Consider the following 16800-nt stretch of genomic DNA (forward strand, 5'->3'; position numbering starts at 1 on the left):
TAATCTGTGAGGAGGGGGATGTACACGGTGATATATCGGAGGGTGATGATGAGGTGGACATCTTGCCTCTGTAGAGCCAGTTTGTGCAAGGAGAGATTAATTGCTTCTTTTTTGGGGGGGGTCCAAACCAACCCGTCATATCAGTCACAGTCGTGTGGCAGACCCTGTCACTGAAATGATGGGTTGGTTAAAGTGTGCATGTCCTGTTTTGTTTATACAACATAAGGGTGGGTGGGAGGGCCCAAGGACAATTCCATCTTGCACCTCTTTTTTCTTTTCTTTTTCTTTGCATCATGTGCTGATTGGGGAGGGTTTTTTGGAAGGGACATCCTGCGTGACACTGCAGTGCCACTCCTAAATGGGCCCGGTGTTTGTGTCGGCCACTAGGGTCGCTAATCTTACTCACACAGTCAGCTACCTCATTGCGCCTCTTTTTTTCTTTGCGTCATGTGCTGTTTGGGGAGGGTTTTTTGGAAGGGACTTCCTGCGTGACACTGCAGTGCCACTCCTAGATGGGCCCGGTGTTTGTGTCGGCCACTAGGGTCGCTAATCTTACTCACACAGCTACCTCATTGCGCCTCTTTTTTTCTTTGCGTCATGTGCTGTTTGGGGAGGGTTTTTTGGAAGGGCCATCCTGCGTGACACTGCAGTGCCACTCCTAGATGGGCCCGGTGTTTGTGTCGGCCACTAGGGTCGCTAATCTTACTCACACAGCTACCTCATTGCGCCTCTTTTTTTCTTTGCGTCATGTGCTGTTTGGGGAGGGTTTTTTGGAAGGGACATCCTGCGTGACACTGCAGTGCCACTCCTAGATGGGCCCGGTGTTTGTGTCGGCCACTAGGGTCGCTTATCTTACTCACACAGCGACCTCGGTGCAAATTTTAGGACTAAAAATAATATTGTGAGGTGTGAGGTATTCAGAATAGACTGAAAATGAGTGGAAATTATGGTTATTGAGGTTAATAATACTATGGGATCAAAATGACCCCCAAATTCTATGATTTAAGCTGTTTTTTAGGGTTTTTTGAAAAAAACACCCGAATCCAAAACACACCCGAATCCGACAAAAAAAATTCGGTGAGGTTTTGCCAAAACGCGTTCGAACCCAAAACACGGCCGCGGAACCGAACCCAAAACCAAAACACAAAACCCGAAAAATTTCAGGCGCTCATCTCTAGTCAATAGGTCGACAACATATGGTTAACAAGTACAAAAGGTCAACAGGTACAAAGTGCCGACAGAGGTTAAGGTAAAAAGTTACAAAAGGTGTCAAAAACTACAGAGTTTGTGAATTCGTGGAGTGAGTGCTAACAGATGTAGTAGATGCTTCTGCAAGGAGAAACTGAGGAGAACGAATGTAATTTCTTTTCATATACTTTTATTTAAGAAAAGACATATAAGAGCAAATATGTGAAGAACAAAGAAGAAGAATTCCAGAAGACCTGAATGCAGAGTATTTGTGGAGCAGAGTTAATTGCAAAAGTTCATATAATGAATGATTATTGATGTGGCTAAAGAACACTTGAAAGAGTTTGTACAATGGATGTTTGTTTAATGTGATTGAAGAACACTGAATGAGTTTTGCAGAGTGGATGATTATTAGACATGGCTAAAGAACACTGAATGAGTTTTGCAGAGTGGATGATTATTAGACATGGCTGTAGAATGCTGAAGAGTTTTGCAGAGTGGATGATTATTAGACGTGGCTGAAGAACACTAAAGGAGTTTTGCAGAATGTATCATTATTAGACATGACTGAAGAGTGCTGAAGGACTGCTGGGAAATCCTCTACGGATAGGACTCCAAGAGACACTGTCCTAAGTGGCAGGCTGTGACCCGCGGGGCCAGGGTAACCAATGGCAGTTGTGCAGCAAATGACAGCTGAGGTGACAATTCCATGGAGCAGAAAATCCAAGGGACACTGGAAAGGCAGACAGGTACTGGGACAGAAACATAAAGCACTGACAAGGTTTGAAACCATTGCAGACAAACAGTGGTAGCTGCTCAATCATTCCTGGAGATAATTATATATCAGGTGCTAGAAAAGGGGAGGGGTCTCAAACAAACAGCAGACAGAGAGGGTGTGTGCTTATCCCCCCCCCCCCCCCCTCCCCTGGTATCACCACAGCACACCTCAAAATTATCTGCAACCATACCTGAACCTATCTGGTAATAGAATTTCAGAGAAATTGGTCACATGCGCTTGCAAAGACAAGTTTAGCTGCTGGCCGCGTCAAGGCTTCTCCGATATCAGCAGTCCTAACACTGCATAATGGCAATGCCCACATAGGGCCACGTGATTAGGTTCAAGAATGGTTACAGGAAATTTTTAGTGTGCTGGAGGAATACTGGGGGGTGGGGGGGAAGCACCCCCCCTCTCTGTCTGCTGAAGGATTGAAACCGGACTGCCCCCTTTTACCAGAGAGCTCAGCCTGTGATTGGCTGGAACAAACCAGAGACCAAATCCCATTGGCATACTATGAATTGGTCTCTAACATGGCGGCCCCCAGTACTGCAGACACGCTAGAGAAGGGGATCTTGCTCAGTCACCAGCTCCCTCTCAGCTGCAGCACATCAGCAGTCCTCACAGACCTACGCCGCCGCTGCGCTAGCCATCTGACAGAGAGCCCCCGGAGACCATCACTGGAAGAGAGTCCCCGGTCCATGACAAAAGGTCAACAGGGTCAAAACGTCCACATGGCAATGGTGGGCGCATTTTCTATTTCTCCAAATCTTGTATATTTCTTGTTCTGTGACCACCATCAGTACGATCATAGACCCTCACATGCTCACTTTGCTCGCCATGTTTCAGGCAAAGTGGTTCGATCTGCTCGACACAGGTTATTATTCCTTATAGATGTCCATCAATCAAATGTTGGTAAAACATGTGAAGACCCAAACATGATGAATGACTTGGGCAAAAATAAAAAATGAGCAACAATAGAATTTTAGATAAACTAATATCAAAACAATGGGGCTTATTCTTTTAAGTATGGCTACAGCAATCCAATTACTCTCTTATGCTAGTCCAAGAATGCAACCTGTATACCAAACATCCATGCATCTGCATGTGGAATGCCGTTACGCTCACTGATTTCCCATCCGCATTTTGCAAACATCAGCATTAGTGTCTGGACATGCACTCACCCCATGCTGGGTCAAAAGATCCATGTGAAACAGGTCTCCCATCTCTTTCCACATGCTACTGATGTTGTCTTACATGTTCCTGATACTCCCACTGTATCCCCTCCCAGATACTGCCCAGAAATGGGCATTTCACGGGAGGAGTGGTCCAGTCAATCGTCCACACTTGCGATCTTCATTCATGTATGGTGCATGTACAATTGCCGATTTCTTTATACGGCACATGCTAAGGTCCGCAAGATCAATCAGCAAACCCACTTTTGTCAGTCTCAGAAACAGGCCAAATGTGTTTGTGACTGTTGCACGTTTTGCAACTCCCCAAACAGAGGCATAAATAAGATTGTTTGGACCGCCTAACAGAATTGGGATGTGTCTCTCTCTACGTACCACCATAAAGTCAAAATAACATCTGCTCCATCCCCAGTCAGAATTATGTAGGACAAAAGAATAAATGCATTAGTAGAGCCGTATACAGACATTTTAGTACCATGGGCAAAAACAACACTAGCACCTCCACAATTTGTGTTATTGAGTAAATCCTGGACATAAGCACGTTGCACTGAATTAGCTACAGCTGTGGTAGTACATAGGAACCTATTCAGCTTCAGTTGCAGTTTTGCTAATTTAGCAAAACTGCAACTGCTGATAATCGCATGCTGGGGGCGGTCCAGCACAGGGCAAGGCCATCCAGCATGCTATTGGCCGCTAGTGATGCAATCGCAATTCAATTGCGATTGCATTGATGTCCCCAAAAAATAAGTGATACCCCCTGCCTGCGCAGCATGGCAAAGGCAGGCACAGCGCGGCCATCTAACCTGTTGCAGCAGACACGCGTGATGCCACACGGCCGCCCCAAAAATAGGTTGGACCCACCCCCATTTTCGTTGCCACCCCTGACCTCCCTGCAAACACCTCTGCTGTCAATCAGGCAGAGGCATTCGCATCAGTGTGATGCGGTCGCATATGCAGGCCGCCCACGCGCATACCAGACCCTGTGTGTAAGCAATGTGGCTGAAACTGGGTTAATGTGATCATCTCGCGGATGTGACTGAAACTGAATAAGGCCCTTAGTAAGATAAGTTCAATATTACTAAGAGGCTGCAGTCATTATGTATACTTTTACAATGTGCATCAGACACTTTTTGGGTTTTGTGTTTTGGTTTTGGATCTGGATCTCCTTTCGTGTTTTGCCAAAACTACCCTTGCGGATTTTGATTTTGGTTTTGGACTTGGATTTTGTAAAAGAAAAAAATCATCAAAACAGCTAAAATAACAGAATTTGGGGGTGTTTAACCTCAATAACATTAATTTCCAGTAATTTCCAGTAAAACTTGACCACCTCACTGCTCACAATATTGTTCATCAACATAGGCCAAAGCCTGGCTGGCTAAACTAAGCAACAGAGCAGAGGCACAAACACACGGCAGTTATTTCTGTTTACTAAATGTATTAGCAATAACCAATCAAATCAACTCACAAGTACTATCAATAGCAAACAATCCAACACAGGTATTTCCTGAGAATCATGTGTAGAATATCATTGTTCTAAAGTAGTTACCAAACAGCAAAGAAAAAACCCCAGAAACCATGTGTAAAAAAGCAACTTTAGACATTGATGCCCTCTACACAAGTGCACATGACCCCACCACATGCCTATTCTCAGTGCTCAGTCTGTACCTCCCTCCTGGGGGCCCTGGGTCACTGATGACTGGCACTCTGTGCCCATGTAAAGCCCTGATCAATCAGACATTTTGTGGAGCAGCTCCCCAAAATCTCCCCAATCACAAAAAACAGCATTCCATACCATCATAGTACAGTGCAGATTACTTTGGGACCAGAGGCGGAACTACCGGCAGTGCAAGCAGTGGTTGCACTGGGGCCCGCCTCTGTTCAGGGACCCAAGCATGTAATGAGTCAAACTGACTTATTACATGCCGCTGTGCGCTGCGGGCAACCGCTGCCCGCAGCGAACAGCCGCCCGGAGAGAGAGGAGAGGAGCGGCGTGCACTGCAGCGGTACGGGGTAAGGTGGAGGACGGAGGTGAAGGAGGGAGCCGCAGCAGCGCTTTGTTACTGGTGGAGGCGCTGCTGCTGCTGCTCCTCTGCTTCACTATAGGCTGTCTCTGAGAACAGCCTATAGTGAAGCAGAGGGGCAGCAGCAGCAGCGCCTCCACCAATAACACAGCGCTGCTGCGGCTCCCTCCTTCACCTCCGTCCTCCACCTTACCCCGTACCGCTGCAGTGCACGCCGCTCCTCTCCTCTCTCTCCGGGCGGCTGTTCGCTGCTCCCTCCTCCTTCTTCTCTACTGCCCGGGAAGCTGCACAAGGAGCCTGAGCCAACAGAGAGGGTAAGTATAATTTTTCTTTCTTTCTTTCTTTCTTTCTTTCTTTCTTTCTTTCTTTCTTTCTTTCTTTCTTTCTTTCTTTCTTTCTTTCTTTCTTTCTTCCTTCCTGTCTCTTTCTTTTTTTATTTGTTGGGACTGCCTGCCGCAGTGTGTAAAAAGGGGGAATCAGCCTGCCGCAATGTGTAAAAAGGGGGGACTGCCTGCCGCTATGTATAAAAATGGGGAATCTGCCTGCCGCAATGTGTAAAAAGGGGGAATCTGCCTGCCGCAATGTAAAAATGGGGAATCTGCCTGCCGCAATGTGTAAAAAGGGGGAATCAGCCTGCCGCAATGTGTAAAAATGGGGAATCTGCCTGCCGCTATGTATAAAAATGGGGAATCTGCCTGCCGCTATGTGTAAAAAGGTAGAATCTGCCAGCCGTAATGTGTAAAAAGGGCACGCTGTCTGCCGTTATGTGTAAAAAGTGTATGCTGTCTGCCGTAATGTGTAAAATGGGGATGCTGTCTGCCGTTATGTGTAAAAAGTGTATGCTGTCTGCCGTAATGTGTAAAATGGGGACGCTGTCTGCCGTAATGTGTAAAAAGTGCACGCTGTCTGCCGCGATGTGTAACGAGGGCACGCTGTCTGCCGCTATGTGTAACGAGGGCACGCTGTCTGCCATTATGTGTAAAAAGTGTATGCTGTCTGCCGTAATGTGTAAAAAGGGGATGCTGTCTGCCGCTATGTGTAACGAGGGCACGCTGTCTGCCATTATGTGTAAAAAGTGTATGCTGTCTGCCGTAATGTGTAAAATGGGGACGCTGTCTGCCGTAATGTGTAAAAAGTGCACGCTGTCTGCCGCTATGTGTAACGAGGGCACGCTGTCTGCCGTTATGTGTAAAAAGTGCACGCTGTCTGCCGTTATGTGTAAAAAGGGGAATCTGTTCGCTGTAAGGTGTAAAAGGGTCTCTACCTGGTGTAGTGGTGCTACTGTGCGGCGTAATTTGAAGAATGGAGACTACTGTGCACCGTTTTATGAATTGGTATTATTTTGTGGACACACCCCTTCCCCACGAAGCCACGCCACTATGTATTTTTGCGCGCGCCTACGGCACGCACTGCCCATGGGGTGGACTTGGATGGGATGGGGGGGGGGCAAAGCATTTTGTCGCACCTGGGCCCACCGCTTGCTTGTTCCGCCACTGTTCGGGACACACAGTTAAATATTGACCAGGTTACAGTGCTGGTCGGATACAGTGTGGGTCAGACACCAGGGCCGTAACTACCTGTGTGCCAGGTGTGCCTGGCACACAGCGCAGTTGCCCTGAGGGCGCAACAGCCAGCGGCATGTAATGAGTCAAATTGACTCATTACATGCCGCCTCTGCTGTGTGCGCCACGCTGTGGAGGAGAGAGGGGCATCCACAGCAGCGCCGGGCAGCCAATACGGAAGGAGAGGGGACAGCTGCAGCAGCACTTACTACCAATGACATAGTGCTGCTGCGGCTCCAGTCCCTCTCCCTCCTCCTCCCTCTCCCCTGCCTCCGGAGCAGCCAGCACGAGGAGCCTGACTGCCAGCGGGAGAGATGGTAAGTATCTCTCTCTCTCTATCTTGTCTGCCGCAATGTGTAAAAAGGGGGACTGGCTGCCGTTATGTGTAAAAAGGGGGACGCTGTCTGCCGCAATGTGTAAAAAGGGGGACTGGCTGCTGTTATGTGTAAAAAGGGGGACTGTGCCTGCCGCAATGTGTAAAAAGGGGGACTGGCTGTCGTTATGTGTAAAAAGGGGGACGCTGTCTGCCGCAATGTGTAAAAAGGGGGACTGGCTGCCGCTATGTGTAAAAAGGGGGACTGTGCCTGCAGTAATGTGTAAAAAGGGGACGCTGTCTGCTGTAATGTGTAAAAAGGGGACGCTGTCTGCCGTAATGTGTAAAAAGGGGACTCTGTCTGCCGTAATGTGTAAAAAGGGGATGCTGTCTGCATTAATGTGTAAAAAGGGACGCTGTCTGCCGTAATGTGTAAAAAGGGGGATGCTGTCTGCTGTAATGTGTAAAAAGGGGGATGCTGTCTGCCGTAATGTGTAAAAAGGGGGACGCTGTCTGCCATAATGTGTAAAAAGGGGACGCTGTCTGCCGTAATGTGGAAAAAGAGAACGCTGTTTGCCGTAATGTGTAAAAAGGGGGACGCTGTCTGCCACAATGTGTAAAAAGGGGCACTGTCTGCCGCTATGTGTAAAAAGGGGGACTGTGCCTGCCGTAATATCTAAAAAGGGGACGCTGTCTGCCATAATGTGTAAAAAGGGGACGCTGTCTGCCGTAATGTGTAAAAAGGGAACGCTGTTTGCCGTAATGTGTAAAAAGGGGGACGCTGTCTGCCACAATGTGTAAAAAGGGGCACTGGCTGCCGCTATGTGTAAAAAGGGGGACTGTGCCTGCCGTAATATCTAAAAAGGGGACGCTGTCTGCCGTAATGTGTAAAAAGGGGACGCTGTCTGCCGTAATGTGTAAAAAGGGGATGCTATCTGCCGTAATGTGTAAAAAGGGAATGCTGTCTGCCGTAATGTGTAAAAAGGGGGACGCTCTGCTGTAATGTTTAAAAAGGGGGACTGTCTGCTGTAATGTGTAAAAGGGGCTCTACCTGGTGTAGTAGCGCTACTGTGCAGCGTAATTTGAATAATGGAGACTACTGTGCACCGTAGTATGAATTGGTATTATTTTGTGGCCACGCCCCTTCCCCATGAAGCCATGCCCCTATATATTTTTGCGTGCCTACATCGCGCACTGCCCCTATCTTTTTTTGGGGGGGGAGGGGGGGCGCCAATGCCGTTTCTTGCACACAGCGCTAAAATGCCTAGTTACGGCACTGTCAGACACAGTGCAGGTTACAGTGCAGGTTGGATACAAAGTGGGTTGGATACAATGCAGGTTAGAGTATGGGTTAGATACAGTGCCTGGGATACAGGGCAGGTCAGATACAGTGTAGGTGGAATTTATTGCGGGTTGTATATAATGCAGATCACATACAGTGCGGGTCGGATACAGTGTAGGTTGGAAACAGTGTGGGTTGGATACAGTGCAGGTTACAGTGAGGTTTGGATAGAGTGCAGGTTAGATACAGTGCCGGTCGGAGTGCAGGTTGTATATAGTGCGCATTGGCTACAGTGCAAGGTCAGATATAGTGCGAGATACAGGTAGATCAGATACAATGCGGGATACAGTTCGGGTCAGATACAGTGCAGGTCAAAGTGCGGGTTGGATACAGTGTAGGTTACAGTGCAGGTTGGATACAGTACGTGACCCATACAGTGAGGGTTGGCTACAGTCCAAGGTCAGATACAGTGTGCTTCGCATACACTGTGAGTTGTATATATTGTGGGTCAGATACAGTGTGGGCCAGATAAAGTGCAGGTTACAGTGCTGGTCAAATACAGTGTGGGTTGGATACAGCGCAGGTCGGATACAGTGTGGGTTGGATACAGCGCAGGTCAAATACAGAGTGGGTTGGATACAGTGAGGGTTGGATGCAGCACTGGTTTCAGTGCAGGTCAAATACAATGTGGGTTGGATACAGTGTGGGTCAGATACAGCACGGGTTACAGTGCAGGTCAGATACAGAGCAGGTTAGATATACTAATAGTGCACTTACTGTGACAGCGGATCCTCAATGCAGGGTTGTCAGTGGTTTCTTCAGTGTGGCAGTGTCAGCAGTGTCGGTAGTGCAGGGGTGCCAGCGGTGTCCTTAGTTCGGTAGTGCCGGCAGTGCAGGGGTGTCAGCGGTGTCCTCAGTGTGGTGGTGCCGGCAGTGTCGGCAGTGCAGGAGTGCCAGCGGTGTCCTCAATGCTGTGGTGCCAGCAGTTTTGGTAGTTGCAGGGGTGCCAGCGTTGTCATCAGTGTGGTGGTGTCGACAGTGTCGGCAGTGCAAGGGTGCCAGCAGTGTCCTCGGTGCGGTGGTGCTGGCAGTGTTGGCAGTGCAGGGATGCCAGTGGTGTTCTCAATGCTGTGGTGCCAGCAGTGTTGGTAGTGCAGGGGTGCCAGTGGTGTCCTCAGTGTGGTGGTGCCAGCAATGTCGGCAGTACAGGGTGCCAGCAGTGCTGAAGGTGTCCTCAGTGCAGGAGTGGTGGCAGTGTCCTCATTGCAGGTTTGCCGGCAGTGTCGGCAATGCAGGGGTGCCGGCAGTGTTGGCAAAGCTGTGGCTCTGATTGCCCCAGATCCCGGGGGGGTTCGGTTCTCTTAGAACCGATCCCACTCATCCCTAGTTTACAGTCATAAGGTTGACACCACATTGTCGACAGTAATGATGTTGACCATGTTGAAATGTCAACATGCAACATGGCCACATCTGCAGAGTATCGACATGTTCAAAATGTCAACATGTGAAATGTCAACATTCTGCATAGACCGGAGGTTAGGAGTAAGCTGCGGGAAGATTGGGATAGGCACTGGGAAGGAGGGGGGAGGGGGGATTATGTTGTGGGAAGGGTGTTTAGGGCTAGGCACTAGGGGTTAGTGTTAGGCTGCAGGGCAGGAGGTTACAGTTAGGCTGCAGTATGGGCGGGTTAGGGTTAGACTGTGGGAGGAGAGGGTTAGGGCTAGGCACTACAGGGAGGGTTAAGCTGCTGGAGGGGTGGTTAGGGTTAGGCTCTAGGGGCTGGGCTAGGGATAGGTTGTGGTAGGGTAGGTTAGGGTACAGTTGCAGGATGGGAGGATTAGTATTAGGCTGCGGGATGGGAGAGTTAGGGTTAGGCATTAGAGAATGGGCTAGGGATAGGCTGTGGTAGAGGAGGTTAGGGTAGGGTTGCCGGATGGGAGGATTAGTGTTAGGCTGCGTGATGAAAGAGTTAGGGTTAGGCACTAGGGGATGGGCTAGACTGCGGCAAGGGAGGTTAGGTCTAGGCACTAGACATGGCTGTCTTAACAGCATTGTAGGCCCTGGTCAATCATTGCATTGGGGCCCCTACACACCCATTCACGGGAACCAATTTAAAAATAAATGATAACTTGACCCTTCTGTTGTCCAACACCATCTCTCTACATGCTTTACTACAGTGAATAGCTGTCAGCACTCTGATTGGTGGATTACTACAGCCTTCCACCAATCAACATCCTAACAGCCATTCACTGTCTGGCTGCAGAATGGGAGGAAGGTAGAGAATGCAGTCTCACCACTCTGATTATTTGACCACCACCCACCCCTGTTTGCAGGCCCCTAGAATTGTGTGTGCCTATATGTTAGAATGGCCCTTGCATTAGGGGTAGGGTAATGGTTAGGCCGTGGGAGGGGAGGGTTAGAGTTAGGCAGTAGGGTGAAGGTTAAGGTTATCCCAGGGGACGGATAAAGTTGTAATAATTTTATGCAGCCGTAACTATCAGCCCGCTTCTGCTCCCTGTTAAATGTAAATATATCTCTTCTAAATTAAATATTTTTGTGACAAAAATAAGTTCTGAGTCCCACTCGGGGGACTACCCACATAACTGTCATTCATCATTTATCAGTTTTTAGAGATACAGTTAAATGTTGAAAGTATTTACATAGTCCCCATTTAGAATTTTAGTAAAACTATAAAAATACTATTGAAGGTGTGATTGTGAATATTAGTTAATATTAGAGATGTGCACTTGAAATTTTTCGGGTTTTGTGTTTTGGTTTTGGGTTCGGTTCCGCGGCCGTGTTTTGGGTTCGACCGCGTTTTGGCAAAACCTCACCGAATTTTTTTTGTCGGATTCGGGTGTGTTTTGGATTCGGGTGTTTTTTTTCAAAAAACACTAAAAAACAGCTTAAATCATAGAATTTTGGGTTCATTTTGATCCCAAAGTATTATTAACCTCAAAAACCATAATTTCCACTCATTTTCAGTCTATTCTGAACACCTCACACCTCACAATATTATTTTTAGTCCTAAAATTTGCACCGAGGTCGCTGGATGACTAAGCTAAGCGACCCTAGTGGCCGACACAAACACCTGGCCCATCTAGGAGTGTCACTGCAGTGTCACGCAGGATGGCCCTTCTAAAAAACACTCCCCAAACAGCACATGACGCAAAGAAAAAAAGAGGCGCAATGAGGTAGCTGTGTGAGTAAGCTAAGCGACCCTAGTGGCCGACACAAACACCTGGCCCATCTAGGAGTGGCACTGCAGTGTCACGCAGGATGGCCCTTCCAAAAAACACTCCCCAAACAGCACATGACGCAAAGAAAAAAAGAAGCGCAATGAGGTAGCTGTGTGAGTAAGCTAAGCGACCCTAGTGGCCGACACAAACACCTGGCCCATCTAGGAGTGGCACTGCAGTGTCACGCAGGATGGCCCTTCCAAAAAACACTCCCCAAACAGCACATGACGCAAAGAAAAAAAGAGGCGCAATGAGGTAGCTGTGTGAGTAAGATAAGCGACCCTAGTGGCCGACACAAACACCTGGCCCATCTAGGAGTGGCACTGCAGTGTCACGCAGGATGGCCCTTCCAAAAAATACTCCCCAAACAGCACATGATGCAAAGAAAAAAAGAGGCGCAATGAGGTAGCTGTGTGAGTAAGATAAGCGACCCTAGTGGCCGACACAAACACCTGGCCCATCTAGGAGTGGCACTGCAGTGTCACGCAGGATGGCCCTTCCAAAAAACACTCCCCAAACAGCACATGACGCAAAGAAAAAAAGAGGCGCAATGAGGTAGCTGTGTGAGTAAGATAAGCGACCCTAGTGGCCGACACAAACACCTGGCCCATCTAGGAGTGGCACTGCAGTGTCACGCAGGATGGCCCTTCCAAAAAACACTCCCCAAACAGCACATGACGCAAAGAAAAAAAGAGGCGCAATGAGGTAGCTGTGTGAGTAAGATAAGCGACCCTAGTGGCCGACACAAACACCTGGCCCATCTAGGAGTGGCACTGCAGTGTCACGCAGGATGGCCCTTCCAAAAAACACTCCCCAAACAGCACATGACGCAAAGAAAAAAAGAGGCGCAATGAGGTAGCTGTGTGAGTAAGCTAAGCGACCCTAATGGCCGACACAAACACCTGGCCCAACTAGGAGTGGCACTGCAGTGTCACGCAGGATGGCCCTTCCAAAAAACACTCCCCAAACAGCACATGACGCAAAGAAAAAAAGAGGCGCAATGAGGTAGCTGTGTGAGTAAGCTAAGCGACCCTAGTGGCCGACACAAACACCAGGCCCATCTAGGAGTGGCACTGCAGTGTCACGCAGGATGGCCTTTCCAAAAAACACTCCCCAAACAGCACATGACGCAAAGAAAAAAAGAGGCGCAATAAGGTAGCTGTGTGAGTAAGCTAAGCGACCCTAGTGGCCGACACAAACACCTGGCCCATCTAGGAGTGGCACTGCAGTGTCACGCAGGATGGCCCTTCCAAAAAATACTCCCCAAACAGCACATGACGCAAAGAAAAAAAGAGGCGCAATGAGGTAGCTGTGTGAGTAAGATAAGCGACCCTAGTGGCCGACACAAACACCTGGCCCATCTAGGAGTGGCACTGCAGTGTCACGCAGGATGGCCCTTCCAAAAAACACTCCCCAAACAGCACATGACGCAAAGAAAAAAAGAGGCGCAATGAGGTAGCTGTGTGAGTAAGATAAGCGACCCTAGTGGCCGACACAAACACCTGGCCCATCTAGGAGTGGCACTGCAGTGTCACGCAGGATGGCCCTTCCAAAAAACACTCCCCAAACAGCACATGACGCAAAGAAAAAAAGAGGCGCAATGAGGTAGCTGTGTGAGTAAGATAAGCGACCCTAGTGGCCGACACAAACACCTGGCCCATCTAGGAGTGGCATTGCAGTGTCACGCAGGATGGCCCTTCCAAAAAACACTCCCCAAACAGCACATGACGCAAAGAAAAAAAGAGGCGCAATGAGGTAGCTGTGTGAGTAAGCTAAGCGACCCTAGTGGCCGACACAAACACCTGGCCCATCTAGGAGTGGCACTGCAGTATCACGCAGGATGGCCCTTCCAAAAAACACTCCCCAAACAGCACATGACGCAAAGAAAAAAAGAGGCGCAATGAGGTAGCTGTGTGAGTAAGCTAAGCGACCCTAGTGGCCGACACAAACACCTGGCCCATCTAGGAGTGGCACTGCAGTGTCACGCAGGATGGCCCTTCCAAAAAATACTCCCCAAACAGCACATGACGCAAAGAAAAAAAGAGGCGCAATGAGGTAGCTGTGTGAGTAAGATAAGCGACCCTAGTGGCCGACACAAACACCTGGCCCATCTAGGAGTGGCACTGCAGTGTCACGCAGGATGGCCCTTCCAAAAAACACTCCCCAAACAGCACATGACGCAAAGAAAAAAAGAGGCGCAATGAGGTAGCTGTGTGAGTAAGATAAGCGACCCTAGTGGCCGACACAAACACCTGGCCCATCTAGGAGTGGCACTGCAGTGTCACGCAGGATGGCCCTTCCAAAAAACACTCCCCAAACAGCACATGACGCAAAGAAAAAAAGAGGCGCAATGAGGTAGCTGTGTGAGTAAGCTAAGCGACCCTAGTGGCCGACACAAACACCTTGCCCATCTAGGAGTGGCACTGCAGTGTCACGCAGGATGGCCCTTCCAAAAAACACTCCCCAAACAGCACATGACGCAAAGAAAAAAAGAGGCGCAATGAGGTAGCTGTGTGAGTAAGATAAGCGACCCTAGTGGCCGACACAAACACCTGGCCCATCTAGGAGTGGCACTGCAGTGTCACGCAGGATGGCCCTTCCAAAAAACACTCCCCAAACAGCACATGACGCAAAGAAAAAAAGAGGCGCAATGAGGTAGCTGTGTGAGTGAGATAAGCGACCCTAGTGGCCGACACAAACACCTGGCCCATCTAGGAGTGGCACTGCAGTGTCACGCAGGATGGCCCTTCCAAAAAACACTCCCCAAACAGCACATGGCGCAAAGAAAAAAAGAGGCGCAATGAGGTAGCTGTGTGAGTAAGATAAGCGACCCTAGTGGCCGACACAAACACCTGGCCCATCTAGGAGTGGCACTGCAGTGTCACGCAGGATGGCCCTTCCAAAAAACACTCCCCAAACAGCACATGACGCAAAGAAAAAAAGAGGCGCAATGAGGTAGCTGTGTGAGTAAGATAAGCGACCCTAGTGGCCGACACAAACACCTGGCCCATCTACGAGTGGCACTGCGGTATCACGCAGGATGGCCCTTCCAAAAAACACTCCCCAAACAGCACATGACGCAAAGAAAAAAAGAGGTGTAATGAGGTAGCTATGTGAGTAAGATAAGCGACCCTAGTGGCCGACACAAACACCTGGCCCATCTAGGAGTGGCACTGCAGTGTCACGCAGGATGGCCCTTCCAAAAAACACTCCCCAAACAGCACATGACGCAAAGAAAAAAAGAGGCGCAATGAGGTAGCTGTGTGAGTAAGATAAGCGACCCTAGTGGCCGACACAAACACCTGGCCCATCTAGGAGTGGCACTGCAGTGTCACGCAGGATGGCCCTTCCAAAAAACACTCCCCAAACAGCACATGACGCAAAGAAAAAAAGAGGCGCAATGAGGTAGCTGTGTGAGTAAGCTAAGCGACCCTAGTGGCCGACACAAACACCTGGCCCATCTAGGAGTGGCACTGCAGTGTCACGCAGGATGGCCCTTCCAAAAAACACTCCCCAAACAGCACATGACGCAAAGAAAAAAAGAGGCGCAATGAGGTAGCTGTGTGAGTAAGCTAAGCGACCCTAGTGGCCGACACAAACACCTGGCCCATCTAGGAGTGGCACTGCAGTGTCACGCAGGATGGCCCTTCCAAAAAACACTCCCCAAACAGCACATGACGCAAAGAAAAAAAGAGGCGCAATGAGGTAGCTGTGTGAGTAAGATAAGCGACCCTAGTGGCCGACACAAACACCTGGCCCATCTAGGAGTGGCACTGCAGTGTCACGCAGGATGGCCCTTCCAAAAAAAACTCCCCAAACAGCACATGACGCAAAGAAAAAAAGAGGCGCAATGAGGTAGCTGTGTGAGTAAGCTAAGCGACCCTAGTGGCCGACACAAACACCTGGCCCATCTAGGAGTGGCACTGCAGTGTCACGCAGGATGGCCCTTCCAAAAAACACTCCCCAAACAGCACATGACGCAAAGAAAAAAAGAGGCGCAATGAGGTAGCTGTGTGAGTAAGATAAGCGACCCTAGTGGCCGACACAAACACCTGGCCCATCTAGGAGTGGCACTGCAGTGTCACGCAGGATGGCCCTTCCAAAATATACTCCCCAAACAGCACATGACGCAAAGAAAAAAAGAGGCGCAATGAGGTAGCTGTGTGAGTAAGCTAAGCGACCCTAGTGGCCGACACAAACACCTTGCCCATCTAGGAGTGGCACTGCAGTGTCACGCAGGATGGCCCTTCCAAAAAACACTCCCCAAACAGCACATGACGCAAAGAAATAAAGAGGCGCAATGAGGTAGCTGTGTGAGTAAGATAAGCGACCCTAGTGGCCGACACAAACACCTGGCCCATCTAGGAGTGGCACTGCAGTGTCACGCAGGATGGCTCTTCCAAAAAACACTCCCCAAACAGCACATGACGCAAAGAAAAAAAGAGGCGCAATGAGGTAGCTGTGTGAGTAAGATAAGCGACCCTAGTGGCCGACACAAACACCTGGCCCATCTAGGAGTGGCACTGCAGTGTCACGCATGATGGCCCTTCCAAAAAACACTCCCCAAACAGCACATGACGCAAAGAAAAAAAGAGGCGCAATGAGGTAGCTGTGTGAGTAAGATAAGCGACCCTAGTGGCCGACACAAACACCTGGCCCATCTAGGAGTGGCACTGCAGTGTCACGCAGGATGGCCCTTCCAAAAAACACTCCCCAAACAGCACATGACGCAAAGAAAAAAAGAGGCGCAATGAGGTAGCTGTGTGAGTAAGATAAGCGACCCTAGTGGCCGACACAAACACCTGGCCCATCTAGGAGTGGCACTGCAGTGTCACGCAGGATGGCCCTTCCAAAAAACACTCCCCAAACAGCACATGACGCAAAGAAAAAAAGAGGCGCAATGAGGTAGCTGTGTGAGTAAGCTAAGCGACCCTAGTGGCCGACACAAACACCTTGCCCATCTAGGAGTGGCACTGCAGTGTCACGCAGGATGGCCCTTCCAAAAAACACTCCCCAAACAGCACATGACGCAAAGAAAAAAAGAGGCGCAATGAGGTAGCTGTGTGAGTAAGATAAGCGACCCTAGTGGCCGACACAAACACCTGGCCCATCTAGGAGTGGCACTGCAGTGTCACGCAGGATGGCCCTTCCAAAAAACACTCCCCAAACAGCACATGACGCAAAGAAAAAAAGAGGCGCAATGAGGTAGCTGTGTGAGTGAGATAAG

The sequence above is a fragment of the Pseudophryne corroboree genome, chromosome 9, assembly GCF_028390025.1.
Source record: "Pseudophryne corroboree isolate aPseCor3 chromosome 9, aPseCor3.hap2, whole genome shotgun sequence".
Classification (NCBI taxonomy): domain Eukaryota; kingdom Metazoa; phylum Chordata; class Amphibia; order Anura; family Myobatrachidae; genus Pseudophryne; species Pseudophryne corroboree.